The following is a 19,440-nucleotide window of genomic DNA, read 5'->3' as shown; positions in this document are numbered from 1 at the left end:
AGCCAGCGTACAGAGGGCCAGCATCCTTGACACACTCTTACTGTGCCCCTTTAGGGGATTGGCCAACAATATGGCTCCCCAGAACCTGGCAGCCAAGGGAACTAAGCCAAAGGGTGCATAAGTCAGTGGGAATCTTTCCACTGCTTTCAATAGGCTTTGGATCAAGTCCAAGGAGGACAAGCACAGGGAAACCGATTGCCCTCTAATTCAGCTGTACAGGTGTATCTGTGTCCTCCAGCTCCCTTATGCACACATTCAGGGGCAGCCAACATCTGACCTCTAGTAAGTTTCTGTATTTAATTGACTTTCCGAGCACTAATTTCAAAGACGTGTAAGAGGCAATTTTGCCTAGTAGTTGGAGCAAGGGACTGAGAATCAGTGCACCTGAGTTCTCACTCCAGCTCTGCCATTGATTCCACGTGTGACCGTCAGGAAGTCATTTAATTTTTCAGCGTCTCAGTTTTCCCATTTGTAAAATGTAGATGATAGTTGCCTGCATTGAAGTGGTGTTGTGAAGCTTAATTAATTAATGTTTGTGATGTGCTTTTAGATCTCAGGGTATAATGTGTGATGTATTCCATTATTACTTATTATTATCATGTACCTCTGTAATTTGGAATTTGTTAAGCCCTGGATCCAAATCTGAACTTTGCAGTTAAGGCCAATCTAGGAACGTCTCTAGCCATTTTGCAGGCTAGGGCAGAAAATGTTTTCAACATGCCCCTCTTATCCCCTGCCCCAAATAGTCGAGAAAGAAAAAGCTGGGCAGTACCCCCCAGCTGCTACTTCTGCTCACCCATCCCTACCTAGAACCAGCTCTGGGCCCATCTGTAGCTCTAACTAGTATTGTCCCAAACATTAAAAAAAAAAAAAAAATTCCTCGCAATTGGCTGATAGCAGCAAGGTAAAGAGACAGTAACTTTCTGAAGTCCAACTTCAGAAGTCAATAACTGTGAAGTATGGAACAGTATCACGCAATTAGATCATCTGTAGAAATTAACGGATATGCTTCTGAGTTTGGTGATGACAAATATTATTTATTTTTGATGAGCCAATAAGATCACATATATAAATAATGGCATCCTAATTGGCAGCAGTTATTTGTCCCCTTGCAGGACGTAAACAGATGTTTCTTTGTTTTTCCTGTACCGCTAAAGTACATCTCCACATATTATAGGATGTTGGTTTCAAAGGGAAAATAGTCAGACTTTTGAAATCCATCAACCGAATGGAGAGATTTACAGTGAAAACATTTGCAATGACTGTTTCATAACAATACATATTGACTACTTGTTTCTGTAACTCTGAAGATTCATTGTCCCAAAGGGTCAATAAATCTTGATATCCACCTCAAGAGAAGTCAATATTTGCTGGGTGTTTTTTATAAATAAAGCACAATGCCTTCTGTTTATTCAGAGTAATCATTGGTTTCTCAAAACATTTTTAATGGTTATACTTTAATACATGACCTACTCCTACATGCTTAAAGTTTTATTTCTTTCCCTCTTTCTTTCCTGACACAAGTGTTTCTTTCGATATTAATTTAGCTACAATTTTCCATATTCATTAAACTATCCATGGTATTCTTTAATACCATTCAGCACCATAATACTATTTCAATATATAGAAATCTTTTACTGTTTGACACAAATAGGGTTACTGCGTACAAAATATTTTAGCTGTATTGCTTGGAATATCTGAGAAGGCCATTCCACAGAGAATGGGAGAATACGCATGATAAAATCCTGACACAGATGTAAATAACAGCGTTACGTGACATCATGATAAACAGTTCATGACCTGGCTCATGCGGGGGAGCCTTGCTCTTTGTGTGGGGGAGGCTGAATGGAAATGGTGGAGTTCTGCTGCACAAGCCGGGAGGCAGAGCCCACGTCTCTGATGACTCCCGGTGCAGCAAGGTGCGGAATGACTTGGGCCAAGGGAAAGAATAGGCCAGAGAAGAGTAGGGGCAGCGATAGGTGATCCACCCTGAAGTCCTTCCATCTCCAGATGGGGAACGCTAGAACCCTGGGAGCTAATGCCAGCCATTACGATGAAGTAACCAACACAGTGTGGCCAAGGTTTTCCTCCTATGATCTCGCTGCTCAGTTGAAATAATTGAACTGTGTACCGAGAACAGCATTTTCCTCTACACGCTTCATCCTGCAGCCCTTTCTCATTCTCCTGAAGTCAACAATGGTTACTCTGATACTCTTGGGGCTGGTCTACACTGGGGAGGGGGGTATCGATCTAAGATATGCAACTTCAGCTATGTGAATAGCGTAGCTGAAGTCGAAATATCTTAGATCGATTTACCTTGGGTCCTCACGGCGCGGGATCAACGGCCACGACTCCCCCATTGACTCCGCTACCGCCGCTCGCTCTGGTGGAGTTCCAGAGTCGATGGGGAGTGTGTTCGGGGATCGATATATCGCGTCTTAACGAGACGCGATATATTGATCCCCGATAAATCGATCGCTACCCGCCGATACGGCAGGTAATCTGGACATACTCTTCGTTGATTTAGGTGGGGATTGGTCTTGCTTTGAGCAGGGGGTTGGGCTAGATGACTTCCTGAGGTCCCTTCCAACCCTGATATTCTATGATTCTATGAGTCTATGATAAGGATCAGGCCCAACGTGGAGGATCAGGCCCAAATTGTTGTCATCAATTATCCTAATGTGGAATAAAACCACTGACTATCACCATCACAACTAGACACTCCACTGCAGCGTCAAAATGTTTGAATACAAGCTGTGTTCGTGATAATCAGAAAGAAAATTTAAGCAGAGATATAAAAATGCAAAGGCATTACAAAGTGGTATACGCTTAAGAATAAAATGCATTGGCATAGTCACAGTTGTCTTTAAAAGCTTTGCTCCACTTGAAATGGCTTTGTCATTAGTGATTCTTAATGCATGAGATAGTGGTTTAGAATAAATCTTTAAGTAATTCAAAACAAGGACTCTTCAGTAAATAGTTGAAATTAAAGGGGGAGTTAGAGTCATCTGGTTTCCATTAGGATGATAAAATAGTTCACTTGAAACCTTTTACAAGATGCTTTGTTACTGGGAGGTGTCTGTGCATCTCACTCCATCACTAGCCATTTGACACAACATAAAAGGCTTCAAAAGCCATGCTAGGCCTCTTAATCAAAAACTAATTGTAATAGATATTGGGGAGTGTTAACACTGTGACCGCTAGGTTGTGTCTGCGGTATATAAGCAGGAGTGAACATTAAACACAACCCTGAGTTGATAGGGCTTATCTGAATTTCAGAGTTAAGTGCTAAGTACTGTAGGCCAGTATCTCCAAGCTATTGCTTTGTACCACTTTTGGAGTTAATTGCACTGTAGGACTTCATCTTCCTAATGAAATTTATAGCATTGTCAGGGAACTTGGGAGCCCACTGAAGATACTGCTGCAGTTTACAAGAGTTCAGCGAAAGCACAGAGATGCAAAGAAAATGCCCCCGTCTGTATTTCAGAACCAAATGCATTTGCTTAGGGGAATCCTTTTCAAACCTTACTTGCTGCTGATCACAAAGATTATACTACTGGCAAAATAAGGAGCTCCCCAAAAGATAGACGACACTAAAATAGTCACTAAAGTCATGTAGCCTCCTCGAAAACAATCATTACAAATGTTCACAGGAGTACTTACTGTGTGCATGTGAACAATGTTATTGATTTTACTGAATTCAGAGTAGGAATGTCACTGCTGGTTGTAATTTAATTCATGCATGTTCCAGATAATGTAGGGCTTTAATTTTACACATTATTGCTCCATTACAAACATGGGTCAAATCTGCTGCTGGTGTATATGAATTGGAGTCAGTAGGAATTCAGATTCTGCTGTGATGAGTGTGGTGTAAGAACCTATATAGAATCAAGCTATGCAATTTACACCACCTGAGGATCTGGCCCGTAGTGTAAAATACCTTAGACACAAAATATATTGAACTTCTGCTGCTGTTATTTCTCATGAGTTCATTATGTATACTCTAACCTGTATACTACTCAAATCTCCAGACAGCTGTGTTCCTTTTGACTCCAATTTCAAACAATATAATTAAAAAAGGATTCGCTGAAATGGAGACACTTCTATCATTTACGCTGGAATGCCGGCACTATCCAAAATAAGCTAGTCTGTAAATACCAGATTAGGATCTGTGAAGCAAAAGCTTTTAGTCGATAAAAGAACATTCAAAAGAAAATCTCAACCTTTCTTGCTGAAGAATAAGCTTTATTTGCCAAGCCCATAATTATCTTAAATGTTCTGAGAAGCTGGTGAGAGCTGCAAATGTTAAAACAAAACATAAGGAAACATTTTGGGAGATATAAATGGAGGTAGATAAAGATGGTGTTCTTTTCCCCCCTATTAGTTTACTATATAAATGGGAAGACATTACAGAGTTTGAAATTTAATTAACGTAATTGACTGAATTGCATTTTGCAGTAGTTATTGTCATTAGCAGCCTTGACCCCTCTGTCAAAAGGATGTGCTAGTGATTACTTCCAAGGGGTATTTATTATGAATATTAAGCTCTTCAATAAGTGCCATCAACATATTAAAATTCATTTTAACCACTTTTGTAGAAGACTGCAAATGCTGGGGGGAAAAAAAAGGTGTCTAAATCATTTAATCTTGGTTCACATGTGGTCAAACCAGAAATAGAACAGGGGAGAAGAGGAGGGGGGATATAATGAAAGGGATACTGGATATATTGTCATGAAAATATGCTTAAAGGGCATTTGATTTTCAATGAAATCCATGCTGCAGGACCTGGAACATTGATGACTCTGGTTTATAAAGCATGTTTTTATATAGGCTTGCCTCGTATCATTGGAGAAGTCTGATTCTTCAAGCTACATGATCATTTATGTTTGGGGTTTTTTTACTGACTGTTTGCAGAAAGTGTATAATTAAGGAGGGCCAGAATTCATAAAGAGTATTTGGTTCGCAGGTGTTCTTACCTGTGCTACTTGTACCCACAACAAACAATTCAGGCTGGTATTTGATATCCCAAATTGTATCAGTCAAGCACCTGCCTTGGATAGGGGGAGAGCACACCTATTAATTACACTTCCAGGGTACACGACAGGCTGTGTAGAGTTACATCATTCTCTATTATGTTGTAACAGCTTAGATGATGCAGCTTTTTCTATTCAAGAAGACTCCTTCGTCTGATTGAGAAAAAGTGAAGTGTGGAGATGAGAGGGGATTGGAAACGGAAGAAAAGAGAATTTGACAAAGGAAGAAAAACCAAGAATTCCTCATCCACTCTTTACCATTCACCATGGGCTGGAGATAGAGTTTGAACATTGTCTACCTCCTGCATGCTCCCAACAAAGCAAACACTGAGATTCCCACAACTGTGAGCTACAGAATATTACTGTCAGGCCTCTTTGGCTCTAACCTCACCACTTCTTCCCTCCACTTCTCTTTGCTTTGAGCTTCTTTCTGCTGTTTGCAACAAGGCCATTGCTCTGCAGTGCGAAACGCAACTTGTGCTGAAAGTAAACACTTGACTAAATATATGCCAAGAATATATAAAGCTGGACCCTCAAGGTTTGCTAAGGCTCTCAAACTCATCTTCTATTGTCCTATTAAATTACAAGAATTTGACCCCTTAGTGTCCTAATTCAGTTTGGTAAGAGAAAAAAGAAAGAAAAGTTCCATCATAAAAAAAATGATATTTTTCTTTGTAAATTTTTTATTACTATGTTCAGCTGCAAGAACTAATCTCAGCACATCAAACCACTGAAGAATCATCCATCAGACATAACTACTCATGGAAGAACAAGTGCAGGGTTAAGAGTCTGATTATCCTGATTTCTATTCCAGTCTCTGCCATTTCCTCTAAGGAGGGGATAGCTCAGTGGTTTGAGCATTGGCCTGTTAAATCCAGGGTTGTGAGATTAATCCTTGGGGGGGCCACTTAGGAATCTGGGGCAAAATCAGTACTTGGTCCTGCTAGTGAAGGCAGGAGACTGGACTCAACTCAATGACTTTTCAAGGTCCCTTCCAGCTCTATGAGATAGGCATATCTCCATATATTAATATTAAATGAGTCAGCTCTCTGCCTTAGTTTCCACATCTGTAAAATAGGGATAATAATACGTTCCCTCTTACTTCACACGGGTTTTGCGAGATTAATTAGTTGATCCATACAATGCATTGCACATATAGAAATACTATATGATTGCTAAGCATTATTGACACAACTGGGCCAGATTAGAACGGGTGACCTGGAAGTAAAAAAGCAGAGTCTGAATACACTCCTAAGTAAAGTGAAAAGACAAACCCTTTCTATTTCTGAATACTGAGAAAATCCTTAAGGAAGCCCACTGATTACACTACTGAGATTTGTATGAACCAAGTAGGGTAAATAATTAAAACTACATTTTTAATTAATATAGCAGCGTCTGCTAACACAATATAGTTAAATTCGTGCCACTACTGGAGCTGAATGAAAGAAACTTGTCCTATTCCTGGTGAAACCCTGAACATGATCTTCTTGATTTTGATTTATGTATTACATATTCTGCTCTGTTGAAAGAACTTTTGGTTTGGTTTGGTTTGGTTTAGTCAAGAAGTACCCTCCGTTTCATCAAGAGCCTTGCCTTATATTCATATTTTCCAGCTTGAAAAAACCTCACTTTAGTGACAAAAATGTCTCTGGTGAAAAGAGAAGCAGGACATATATTATTTTTATTTATTTATTTGTCTTACTGTAGCAACTAGGAGCCCTAGTCATGGAGCAGGACCCCATTGTGCTGTGCAAACAAAGAATAAAATGGCGCAGATAAAAAAATGAGGACTAAAAAAACCAGCTCAGTTAATTGAAGTATATAATTTTGCCACTTTGACATTGATATTATGTGCAAACACCTCTGTTTCATAGGAAAACAGCCCTGTCTGTGCACATAGGAGGTCAACGATAGCTTGCTGGACCATAAACTCTTCCTCCAAAACTGCTCCACCATCAATACTACTGCCTTTGGGCAGATTCAGCTGCATCTCCAACCCTGTGGAGTGGTGCAACCAGTGGATTCACGTATCCACAGATGCACCAGCCACACTGTGGTCCTTAGTAGAGCTGTGTGAATAATAGAATTTTTAGTTCCCTGACAATTCTGGGTGGGGGGTGGGGGGAATTGGTTCAGGTCAAACCAAAAATGAAATTTTCCCAGAAGTCCAGCATATCAAAAAGCCAAAAGATGTTTTGTTTTGACATTTTCATCTCAAAAGAGTTTATTTTGAGACGAAAATGTCAAAACAAAACATTTTGATTTTTTTTCCTCATTTTTGCCCCCAACCAAAACAATTTGGGGAAAAAACAACATGAATTCACAAAATAGTCCAGTGTCACAAATCTGCATTTTTCAATGAAAAAAGAAAAAAAAAAAACGGAGGAGGCCAAAAAATTTAACCCAGCTCCACTTCTCAGTACCCTAACATGCATTCCAGGCTTTATCAAGCCACAAGATGAAGGAACAGGATTTGCACCCAGCCATTCAGAACAGTCAGTCAGAACTAAGCACTAGTTCATAACAGCTCCTTCCTGCAGAAGCACAGAATAGTGGGGTAATTAATCTTTTGGGGATCTACACAAATGACCATCTTTTATAAACGCAAGGGCTGGTTCATATTTCAAACACAATGTTTTGTATTAAACACCGTCCATGAGAAAGGACACAACTGTGCCTGTCATACTGAACGGGTTGTGCTCCCCTAGCGTTCCTGCAATCGACGTGGCATTCTGTAGTAGGGTGACCAGATAGCAAGCGGGAAAAATTGGGACGGGGGTAGGGGGCAATAGGAGCCCATATGAAAAAAAAAGCCCCAAATATCGGGATATCTGGTCATCCTATTCTGTAGCCTTCCGTCCATCATAGAAGTGCAAGTCCAGTGTCCTTATTTCAAGGTGACATCTTCGTGAGCTCTGCTCCTCTGGGGATAAGCAGGCATGAAAGAGAAAAGAGATGTGGGGGTGTGCTTGCCAACAGAAAGATGGAATGGCATGACCCTTGAAGGCCACCATATTGTGGTAATCTGAGAACCCTAACACTGCTGGGGAAGGAGTTTAGTGTGCAAACCGTTAGACTGCATGGCCGGCTGCCAGAGCTATTCTGTTCTATTCTATTCCAGGCTGCAGTGCCATGACCATCACTGTGATATCTGAGTGCCTTCTAGAAGTCAGATTGAAAGGAACTCTGTTTCTCTCTCTCCTTCTCAAGGGAGAATCAGCAGCAATGCCAACAGCACGCAGCTCCTGTGCAGATCAGTAATAAACAAGGAACTCCAACCAAATAAGGTGTCTCAGCTGTTCCCAGGGACTAATGTCCCAGATTTGAAAAGAAAGTGTCATTGTGCTATCATTAGAAAACAAAAATGTCCTGGGCCTACATTTTCCAAAGAGACTGGTGAATTTGGGTGCCTCCATTTTGGGGTGACCATGACCAATTTGAGACAAAAGGGCTTCATTTTCAGGAGGTGGGTACTTAGCACGTTCTGAAAATAAGACCCCTTTACGGTGTCATAACTTGGGCACTCAAAGTCACTAGCCACTTGGAAGATGAGGGCCACACTCTTTGGTGAGTTGGACTCACATACAGCAGAGCCACAGATTTATCAAAAGCCAGGATTATTTCTGCTGAGGTGCTTTTGTTTGTTTGTTTTTTAAACTCTCCCAGTAGAAAGGAAGGTGTCACACTGACCGGGATTATTGCACATCCAAATTTCTCTCACATCAGGTCTACCCGAGACCATGGGCAATCCCTCTCTTTCCTCTGTCTCACCTACAGAAAAAATGGGGAATGGGGACACAACACACAACAAAAGTCAGACTTAGCATTAATCTTCTCAGTGGCCTCTCATTACTTTGCCAATAAGATGATCTTCCTCATATCACACTTCGATATATTTGACATCTGTCATAAAGCTCAGGTCACACATATCTGTCTTCTGGTAAAATGAGTCATCTTACAGTGTCCTCGAGTCTACCGTTAGGGTCTTTCCAGAAATAATTATTGACATGTCATATAGAGTCATAAATTACTAGCTTTTTTTCTCCTCTCTCTCTAGCAAAGAAATGATGCGACATAACTACAGCAGCAAACAGAATAGGTACCCAGCAATGAAGTTGTGGATCCAAACATACAAAGTGGCAGCTTTCTGGAAGATAAATATATTAATTTTCTCTTTTACAATCTCTTATTTGAGTGAGTAACTAGCTCCAGGAACCATTCGCCACTGGTACAGATTTCCCTCTTCCTTGCAGTATCCTCACTGTTACATAAGTTATTCTATATCCTCGAGGTGAAAAAAAAATGCAGTCTCCAAATACTGTAGCAGGATTTTAAGTAGAGCTGGATAATTTTAATTTTTCTGACTAGTTATGGGTTGAAATGATCCTTGGCAAACCCATTAATGCCAGTTGAGGGATGAATTTCAGCTTTTATGGGTAGCCATACAGACCAGTATATGGAAAATCTAACTTCATGCTTCATGACAAACTTGATGTTCTGCAGTGGTCAGGAAGACTCCGTCCTGTAAAGCATTTTACCGTTGTCTTAGGTACATTCTAGGGTGTTTATCTATTTAGGTTGTTGCTTCCTCTGAAACTTGAGGTATACCCACTGTTGGAGGCTTAGTGGACCAGTGGTCTGATCCACAATGGAAAATGTTGTGTTTTTGTTGAATTCTTCAAATGTACCACCCAACTGAGTCATAGAGTTCATGGCCAGAAGAGACCACCAGATCATCTAATCTGATATAGCACAGGTCACCCAACAACCCAAATTAGACCAAAGTAGTACAACCCTCAGAAGACTAAAGCGTTGTGTACCACAGACAGAGAATAGGAGGGAGGGAGTTCTGCCAACTCCTTTGTCTCCTGCAATCAGGGAACTGATTAAGTGAGATATACATTGATGATCAGATAGGTGGATAGAACCATATTGCCGGAGTATCCTCCTTCAAGGCCACAATACACTATGGTATATCCAGAAATCCCAGCAGGGATATTATCTGGAGTGAACACTGGTGCACATTCTTCCCTAGGTTGCTGACAAATATATTGCTTATGTGGGTACTAATTCCACCTACTTGCAACTGTCACTGGCACAGGATTCTCTTGCTCCATGTGTACTTGATTGCTAAGCAGAATGTAAAATAGTGTGCCAAGATCTGCAGCACTGTACTTAGGAGCGCTTCACATGTGTGCACTTTCACTGTCATGTGTAAAATGCCTCAACATGATTGTTTCACTAGGATCTGGTGCCAGTGCAAATGGCAACTATCCCAGAAAGGGTGTTCATTTTGCACTGGCAGGCACCGCATGACTGTCATGCTGTAGAACATTAAGTACTTTTCGCAAGAAGGCTTTGGCATGTGCGTATGCTGAGGGGGAAAAAAATCTATTCCACTGAATGTCGTCCACAGACAGCAGATGTGCTTGGAAGAAAATTCCACCTTCTTGCCAGAATCTAATGCGATGCCCCATGCCCATCATAGGTGAGAAGTGGTATCTCTTTAATTGTGTCACTGAATAAAGTCCCAGCCTTGAGAAAAAAAAAACCTTACTCACTGTGAATAACCCTTATTTACCCATTGACTTCAACTGAGGAAGGTCTGTGCACATGAGCAAGATTTTACAGGCCCTTTGGTGGCAGAAATTCTATCCAAAACCAATGATGTTGCATTTCCAATGCTAACATTGGCATTTGCACATACACGAGAGAGCTGAGCCTGCCCAAAGCTTATTAATAAGCTGGTGTCTGTCCACTTACATTGTCGTCTTCCCCCCCTTTGAGTCACATAGGAGTGATTTGCAGAAAAGCAAAGTTGAGCTTCATTTTTAAAACAAGAACTTTAAGTCAGACAGTTCAGGCTTGACACACACTCTGTCCCCTTTGCTGCAATGAAAAGGGAACAACGAGGTGTCCTAACAGGGCGGCCTCTTTTCCTGGGGAATCCCAGGTGGCATAAAATTGGAATAATTGACTGTATGCCACGCCACCCCACCTGCCCATCTTCTCCGGGCATTGCAGAATGCGATGGGCATCCTAGGGACAGAAGCAGGCATGGCCAGAGTGTTGAGCAATCCTGTGCCAACAGAATGACCTCTAGCAAGTCTTTTCAACTGGTGCAAATTAAAGCAGCTCTGAACTTGCTCTAATTGATGCCAAGGATCCAACCGCTATTGGGGAGTGGGGCAAAATGCAGAAAGCTGTCAGTGTCCCCCCACTCTCCGGCTTGGGTGCAGAGCTCTGAGGATCTGGTCTTTCACCATTAATTATAACAGCATTTAAATTAAGTAATTGCTAAGTGGCAAGGAGGGGAGGGAAGGGCCTATAGGAAGTCTGAGAATATTTCACCAGGTGATATTTTTTAAACTGCATGCTATTTGGTGCATTCCAAAAGGCAAAAGGTTTGCTCTTCAGAAGGCAGGATAAAAGCCATACCTGGCAAGTATAGTTTAGCAGTATGTAGAAAGCGAGATGATTGTCACTGAGGCAGGGAAATCCACTCCTCTCCCTTCCCCCACCCCTCTTTCAGCTAGCGTGCTTGAAACGTTTCTGTTCACTTCATCCTCAGACACTGAGGACCACACACTTATGGTGTTGTTTGCAGTTTTCTAAGCCTAAATCCAGCATGCATGCATATGTCTGTGGGTGGGAATGACTGGATAATGTTACCACGATGGTGGATGATAATATTTCTACCAATTGTTAAGCTTCTTAAGTCTCCACTTTGTGAATGTTTCAGCCTATCGTTTTCAGAAAAATGTGGTCAACGTGCCTAGGTAAAGGTAAGGTTTGATAATGTATTCACATTAGACTATCTAGGCATCTTCAGCTCACTCCATAGAGAAGTCTGTGCAAATGCACTTTTATGAGCAGTTCAGGGATCAGTTCACTACTCTTTTGTGTCAGTACAGCTATAAAATAGTTATTGGGTTGGACAATTAAAGGTTTCTCTCCATGGAGATGCAACGTATATTGCAAAACCACAGATGTGACATGTACAGAACTGTTTAAAAAGACTTGCTTGTGTGTAACTATTCATGGGCTGCTATTACTTTTACTAGGAGGCATTTGGAAAGTATGTGAGGATCAAATGAATGTTATTGTTCTTGCTAGAGCTTGAGATCCTTTTTTTGATGTGTTAGGAAAACAAAAGTGGTGAGGTGAAAGTGAGCATATTCTTTATGTTTCAAGGGACTCAAAAGGCCTGATTCTCTTCCCTTACCACGGTGTAAATCATTTGTCATTCCTTCACTTTCATATTTGCACTAGTGTAAAATTGAGTTAAGAGATCTTGAATGACTAGAAGCTGAAAGAAATGAAACAAGGAAGTTAGCAGAAAAGCCCTCCTGGACACCAGGAAAATGGCAGATAGCGTACTATTTGCATGGGACTATCTATAATAGACGAGTGACAACTGGAGGATACTCCTATCCTTTGTTTTTCTATTTTATCTATCAAGACGTTCTAGATGATCATCTCATGTCCTGAGTACAGCAACCTCATCCCCCTCAACTCCATTCAAAATGCAGCTGCTAAAAGCATCCTGGTTGGCCCATCGCCCTATCCGCATCACCCTCCTCTTTAAGACTCTCCATTGGCTTCTCCTTTGCATCAGATACAAACTTCTTGTTGTTACTTTCAAAGCCAATTCACAATTTAGCCCCGTTCTGTCCATCCCGTTATATCAGTGTGATGTCAACCCCCTCCATTGCTCTGCCAACCTTGATTATCCACTTCTCCCTTAAGCACCTTCATGCTCTCATGCTGCCTGAGAACACCTCCTCGAGCTCCATAAAGCAACCACAGTATCCTCCCTCCAGTGCCTCCTTAAAACTCCCCTCTGCCATGATGTGTATGGAAATCTGCCATCTGATAACAGCTAAGCAGGTGGCATATTGTGATTCCTGCTTATTACACCTACAAATTGTGCACACAGACTATGCTGAAACATCTGATTATTAATAAAAAGCAACAGAGGGTCCTGTGGCACCTTTGAGACTAATAGAAGTATTGGGAGCATAAGCTTTCGTGGGTAAGAACCTCACTTGCATCTGAAGAAGTGAGGTTCTTACCCACGAAAGCTTATGCTCCCAATACTTCTGTTAGTCTCAAAGGTGCCACAGGACCCTCTGTTGCTTTTTACAGATTCAGACTAACACGGCTACCCCTCTGATACCTGATTATTAATGTTACCCATCCCTCTGTAGCCCTACTTCATTTGTTCCACCTTCTTATCTTTCAGGGCCTGATCCAAACTGCATTGAGTCAGAGGAAACTACGCCATTGGAACAGGTCCTTAGACTGTAATCTCTTTGGAGCATTTACTACTGTCCTGATTTTAAGAAGCGCTAAGCACCCACATTTCCCATTTACTTCAAATGAAATTGTGAGTGCTCAGCACCTCTGCAAATCAAGATCTAGATGTTCGGATAGTGCCTGTCACCATCCTATCCCAACATGCTTGGAGCCTCTCTAGGTGCTCCTCCAGAATAAACTATTAATAGTAATAATAGTTTTGTCCCCATCACATTATCTGAAAGTTCCCCATGTTTTTCAAAATCAAAATAACAATAGCCCTATCTTTGACACTGGCCTGTAGAAGAACCAGCTTGTTTAGTTTATAGGGAAATTTTGTGTGTGTGTTTGTGAGGGAGAGAAATAACAAAGAACAGATTGAGGGAAAGCTAAGTAAAAGAAAGGACTTCTGTATTTAGTTCTGAAAGCAGAGAGGTACTTGTCTCTTGCGGGAATGCATTCATTGGTCTAGGTCCACCTCCTTTGAATGTACCTTTTCCTGCTGGCACAAGCATCCCCATATTGGCTGACAGTTTCATTGGTCCAGCTGGACTGTGGGTGTCTTGGGAGGTTTTAATAGATGGTTTCACCTCGACCTTTTTAGACAGTATATGTTCATACTATGGTCAGAGACCTTTTTGATCAACAGTCAATTCAAATATATAAGTCTGGAGAATTGTTAAGATGAGCAAAATATTTCAAGAAGCTTCTGCCTTTTGGAACCTAAAGCACTGGAATCTCATGAGGAACTTGGCAGTTGGTGGCGTGTTGCATTTTTATTTGTTTGTTTGTTTGTTTAAAAAATTATATTGGTTAAAAGAAGAACAACCAAGAAATTCTCATTATGGGGAGCACAGAGACTTGAAATAACTGGGTTTTGATATTTGCCATATTGCACTTTACTTTTTCCTCAGCACAGGGTGCCAGCTTGTTTCTTCAAATTAAGACAATATGCTTATAGTAATGAACCTTATTGGCCATCTATCTTCCTTTTGTAATCTGGCTCTCATCAAGCTGAAATGAAGCCATTTCTTCTGACTGTGGCTGATTAAACACAGAGTAAACCTAGATCTCTAAGGAGGCTCTAATGATTCTCCACAGACCTAATGTCAGCCCGGCACCTGCAGCATTCAGCTTCCCCATTTCCATCATAAAATGAAGCATCTGTTACAGAGAAGTGTTATCTTTTTATCATTGATGGTATCTTTCTGTTTGAATTCACCTACCCCATTTGGTATAAATTACAGCCATTTCATAAGTAATGAATGGTCACACAGGATGCACTCTGGATATTGGGGGTTAAAAGGGCATGAATGCCATTTACTAAACCTTTATTTAACTTGGTGAAAGTTAAAACTCTGTGGGGCTTATGTACAACCCTCTTTCTCACAGCAAACAAAGGTAAAATGTTATCACTGCTTAGTACTCAAGCATCTTGATATTGTTTATCTAAGTACTAGCCTTTGATGATTTTTTTTGACAGGTTCTGGGGAAACTATTAGATGCAGAAAGTGATTCATTCAGGCCAAGGATATTTCTGTCTAAATATCTTTTAATAACTTGCTTAAAAATAGTCCTAACAGTTCCAAGTGGACTAGACTTGTTCAATACAAGGATTAGATATAAATGATGCAAAGTCCAACTGAAGTCAATGGAAGTCTTTCCACTGATACTAATAAGATTTAGATCTGGCCACTTGAGTATCTGCAAAGATCAGGTAGGTGTTCATAATATCTACCCCACCCACACTGATTGTTCTATAATTTGAGACCCTTTGGAAAAGACATCTCTGCTTCATAAGCCATTTTCTTTTGATTTGTGATTTTTCTGGCAGGCATTTCCATTCTTTCCTGACAATGAGATGGACAGTGTCATATCTGGAGCAGTGAATGAAAAGAAACATTCAAAAATATTTTAGATTCACAAGCAAAGCTTTGTCTATTGTTTTTAAAGTATCCGTATAGCCTTTAAGAGAGTCTGAATTTATATGTGGCAATACCAAATAATGCCTTCCCACTAACCTCTAGCTACAGAGATATCGGAGATGGGCTCAGTGACTGCACAGTATCTTTGATAGTTGCAGGGATTTTTCATCTGGTCCATTATTATTAATTATTTGCATTATAATCGCACTTAGAGGACCAACTGAGATCAGAGCATCATGTGTTAGATGCTTCACGTATGGACAGTAGGAAAAAGTCCATTCCACAGAGGGCTGACACTGTACATAGACAAGGCAGACAAAGAACAGGAGGAAAGAAGGCTCACTATCCCCATTTCACAAATCGGAAACTGAGGCACAGAGTGATTAACTAATTTGCCCAAGGTCACACATGAAGTCTGTGGTACAGCCAGGAATTGGATTCAGATATCCTGACCCTCCATCCATGGCCTTAGCTGCCAGCCCATCCTTCCTCACCCATAACTATATATTTTCTGTGGTTTTTCCAGAAAGTCAGGATATGTGCTTAAAATAAAGAAATGTCAGTTGTTTCTCTGTTTCAATGCTCTAGTTGGGCAATACCACAGCATCTAGCTGTGTAAAACTGTGGAAAAATACACCGGGTTATAGAGCTGTTTGTCTAATTAGCACTTCACTTGATAAGGCTGATATTTCATTACTCTAACACATCACCAACTGGATTAATAGAAGTCATATATCTTTAATCCAAGGGAAAGAACAACTATGCTATGTATGGTTGATTTAAGTTCTATACAGGCATGATTGGCATGCAACATGTAGCCTTAATGTAAAAGAAAGATTAAATAGATTGTTGTTTCTGATGTTCAGACGTTTGAATGAGGCACAACTGGATAGCCACCTTGTCTTGATTTCACTAAAAACAACAAGCATCTTCTGCATATAAAGTAAAAGAAAGAATGTTCTCGTGGCTCTCTCACACCAGCTGGAGTCAATTCTACTGGGTTCTATTCCTGGGTGTGTCCAAATTCCAGTATTTCCATGGGTATGCAACTTAATCTTTTTTGTGCCTCAATTTTCCCATTTATGAAATGGGCATGATTACATTGACACCCCTCTGGTATAGATCAAAGTAGCATTCATTAACAAATGGAAGTTGCTAATGAAGTACAAAGTGGTAACATCCTAATCATTATTATTCTGAATTACAATATTGAAAAATCAAATACAATCAGAAGGTGTAAGCCCCCTCCTTCCAAAGAGATAAGTCCTCCTCCTGCCCCCTCCAAAAATTGTTGTCCACAACCCTTTGTGTGGGTCATTTGCCTTGAGACTCTTCATGAGGTTGTTTATTAATCAGTTTGTCAAACTATTTTAATATTTGTAATATTTTACCGTATTTTCCATATTGTCTGATTTTTCAAGTTATGACTTCTAAGAAAATGCTAGTTCTTTGGGGGTAATTTATTAATGAGCAAGTGAACTACCATTAAATTTTTCTTCCATTATCACCATCATAGTAGAGATGGGTGAATGTGGTTTGTGCCAGGATACATTTTCATGATCATTTTGCAAGTCTTCTGTCAGTGTTCACTTTATACTAGTCATTTCTATGCCAAACAAACTCATATTGTCCTGTCACAAGAGTACTCACTTGGTATTTGGAATAATTAGGGGATGAGTCACTTTATATAGTAGTTAGCATTAGTGATACATGGAGCCAATGATTGATGAATCCAATGTACATTAGACTTGTGTAGACTCAAAATATGCAGCAGAAAACTACAATTAATTCAGAAGAGACACACAGTGTAGCTGTGGATAGTGTCTTGTAAAAGAAGAATCCAAGCCAAGCAGAATTGAGATAACCCTAGTGATGCAAACAGTTCAATCTCAAGACAAGAGCTGGTTGAAAAATGGAAAACACAATTTCATGAAAAAATCAAAATGTTGAAGTTATGACCATTTTGTAAGGTTCAAAATGGAACATTTTTTCAAATCTTTTCACAACAAAATCTAAATTCTGAATTTCACTGTTCCCCCTTTCTGTCCATTTTTCTCTTGTTTTCCCTTTTTTGGTATACGGTACAATAGATAGGAAGGATATCCAGAGTTTTGTTTTGTTTTGTTTTGGAAAAGTTAGAGTGGCAGAAGGAAAACTGAACCTAACTCAGCCACTCTGGAATGTTACAGACTTTCTTTTTTTCCATTATGTAACTTCTCCAAATTTAAAGATTCGTAAAAGTCAGAGTGGAAACCAGAAAAATGATAATAATGAAAGTCGGGGTGGGGAGAACCCTACATATATAATTCATTCTGTTGCAATTGGTGGCACAATGGAAAAAATAGTGAAAAAGGAGAAAAAAACAATAATTAAATATTTCAGAATGTTTGGTTTTAAGAAAAAAGTGGAAATATTTGAAAACCTGAATGCCTTCATCATGAAAATTTTTGGTTTAGAAATAAGTTTTTATTATTAATATAATAAAATAATAATAATAAATTAAGTTTTGTTCCAATTTAAGTAAAAATGCTATAATTCATGGTTTGGTTGTGGAGGCACCATTCATAGATTCAGGTCATTCAGCACTTTTCATAATTATCAAAATAATTTTGAAGTTGTGGCTAGAAATGAACAACTGGAGTCAAACATCAGGCGGGGGTACCAACCTACATCATTGCGTCTTACTGAATGTCAATAGCTTAAATATGTGAAAAATGTGGCAATCAGCACAGGTGAGAGAACCTCAAGACAAAATTGATCTTTTATGGTAATATCAGTTCACTATATCAACAACAATGCATCTGGACAATACATCAACTAGGCCATTGATTTTCATCATTTTAAAGGCCTTTACACTCATCGTGGCATAGTGAACAAAAGTTCTTCCGGACTCTCGCAATTTGAGACGGTTGATTACATACATTATTGCTAAGAATGTATCAGACAAGTAGTAAGTTAATAAAAGTGTGAGCATACTAGTATAAAATCATTTACTTTGCTTGGTTATACAGTTTATCTTGTCAGATTGGATTGTGGCTGTGGTCTTTTCTGACTCAACTAAGACGACATAGGTCAAGATGAAATAAACATAATTGAGAATCCAAGATTAACTGATGAAGGATCAGTTGTTGAAATGGAGAAGGCCTCTTATGGGGAGCCATGTGATAATGATATTGCAGAAACATTCAAAAACAAAGATAGAACCAGTCGGTGATGAGGCAAGTACATGAAGTATAGTCACTAAGCCAACGAAAAGATATGACTTGCTGTTATATATATTTTTAAACGTACTGTGGGTATAATTCACTTTGTGCAAATGGCCCACACAATGACGATGCATGATAAATTCCACTTGAGCCATCGTCTGAAAGTTTCTATAGAACTTAAGTGGTGTATAGGCCTCGTGTTAAGCCTCTGCACAGAGTTCAATTTCTCCGTCTCTGAGGTTCAGTTGTGAACTTCATTCAGAACCCAAAGTACAGTGCTACTCTGAAAAAAAAAAAGACTGTGTAATATAGCACCTGTATTTTCAATAGATTTACTCCCGTGTTTTTTTCAGAGTCATAGTCTTTTACAAACTGTAGGGGCAAAAGTTTTTATAGCATGGCAGAGCCAACATAGCCTTAGGAGTGAGAGACAGGCAGAAACTGATCAATAGAATCTTTATTACTAGTGATGATAATGCATGAGTCAGAAAGAACACAGCTTGACTTTCAGATCTTAAGTTGCATTTGTAGTGTGATCAGTTAGAAAAATAACAATTGTTACTTATAAAAAGAGTGCACATATGATCTGAAAGTCACTGAGCAGCAAACATGGAATGCACAATGCCATTTCTTCAGAGCAGAACCACACTTTACAAAACCAAAAATGGAGCAAAAGATCACTGTCACCTTAGCCAAATTAATTCAATCACTACACTGAAGGATATTTCCATCAAATAAAGATACATATTTATTGTATTATAGAATGAGGAGATGATAGAGGCAGAGTGCTCTCCTGTCGACTCCTGTTCTGCAGCTCCCCGAGAAGCGTAAGGTAAGTTGGTGGGAAAGCATCTCCCATCGACTCAGCGTGGTGTAGACACCGCTGTAAGTCAACCTACATTATGTTGACTTCAGTTACATAACTTACTTACTGAAGTAGCGTAACTTAGGTCAACTTACAGCTGTAGTGTAGACCAG

The 19,440-nt window shown here is 39.9% G+C and overlaps 1 long non-coding RNA gene across 1 annotated transcript in view; it reads left to right on the top strand.

Moving 5' to 3' along the window:
- Positions 1-200: 200 nt before the first annotated feature.
- Positions 201-19,440, top strand: part of LOC128844015 (uncharacterized) — a 50,652-nt gene continuing 31,412 nt past the window's right edge. Inside the window, exons 1-2 of the long non-coding RNA XR_008446420.1 lie at positions 201-282; positions 19,225-19,294. This is a non-coding gene — a long non-coding RNA (uncharacterized LOC128844015). The remainder of the gene's footprint in view (positions 283-19,224; positions 19,295-19,440) is intronic.

This window comes from Malaclemys terrapin, chromosome 10, assembly GCF_027887155.1.
Source record: "Malaclemys terrapin pileata isolate rMalTer1 chromosome 10, rMalTer1.hap1, whole genome shotgun sequence".
In the NCBI taxonomy this organism is placed as follows: Eukaryota; Metazoa; Chordata; order Testudines; family Emydidae; genus Malaclemys; species Malaclemys terrapin.
Note: the sequence above shows the minus strand (reverse complement) of the source record. Positions and strands in the feature narration are given on the sequence as shown.